Source organism: Ascaphus truei, chromosome 6 (genome assembly GCF_040206685.1).
Source record: "Ascaphus truei isolate aAscTru1 chromosome 6, aAscTru1.hap1, whole genome shotgun sequence".
Taxonomy (NCBI): domain Eukaryota; kingdom Metazoa; phylum Chordata; class Amphibia; order Anura; family Ascaphidae; genus Ascaphus; species Ascaphus truei.
In genome coordinates, this window is record NC_134488.1 from 36528623 (window position 1) to 36529763 (window position 1141).

A 1141-nucleotide genomic window follows, 5' to 3' on the forward strand; every position below is an offset into this window, starting at 1 on the left:
TTTCATTCTTTAATTCCTTGTGGGAATGTAGAAATTAAAATGTTCACCCATAGGGAGCAGTGGTTTGCTACCTATGGATTAATGAATACGTGTGTGTGTGTGTCAGCTTTCTGTCCGATTTAGATCAGAAAGTGCAGCTACAATGTAAATGTGATCCATTTGTCACACAAAAATAATAATATTATTATTACAGAGAAACTTGCTACTTCCTTACAATCTGGGATGTTGTCATCAATAAAGGTGGGTGAACTGTAGTGGTGAAATTGCATGTTTTTGCACTAACTTTTTAGAACAAAATGCTTGCATGAATTTTCCTGGATTTGTGAAGAAATAGAACAGCTTGATGCGAAAATTTGCAAGCCGATCTTTCACAAGTTCGTCCGTCTCGAATTATTAAGCAATCCTGTTTATTTAGAATTTCTTTGTATTTTATAATAAAAGGCCAACCTGGCTTTTTGTGCAAATGAACACACCTTTTGTCTCAAGTCCATTATTACATGGAAAAACCCTTAAGCCAATGCTTGCTGCTTTAAACACAGCTTTTAAACATAGCCTGGGATGAGAAGCAACGCCAGTGAACCCACTCAGACTGTTTCGACCTTGTGGGTCTCATCAGTGTGAGGTTGGTTATACTGGCTTTGCAAATTTGCAACATGAGTACTGTAGGTCTTCACCACACATTATTAAGGTTATGGTGAGTAAAAAAGTGACTAAAAACCCTCCACCGTATAGCATATAGCATATAAAAATATTACTTGTGAGCACATTCACATGTCTTAGGTCATACCTTGATGATCCTGATCAGAGAGTGACGCCACGAATCGTGGTCTCCCAAGAATACACGGTTTATGACCCACTGTTTTTAACTCCGTTTTATCCTGTACGTGCATATATTGCCACTGTAACCAATTAATTTTTTGATACAAACTTACTATACTATGAGAGTTTTTTGAGCTTTTCTTTTCCACTTTCTCCATATCTGAGGCCCTGTGATCCCTCACGATTAGCAGCAGGCGCCTATTCCCGCAGGGAGGTTACCTGCTACATATTCTTTCATTATTAATCCTGTTCACATGCTTCACTTGTTTGCCTTTTTTTTTGTGTCTATTTTGCACACTTTTTATCCGATTCACTAATTTGG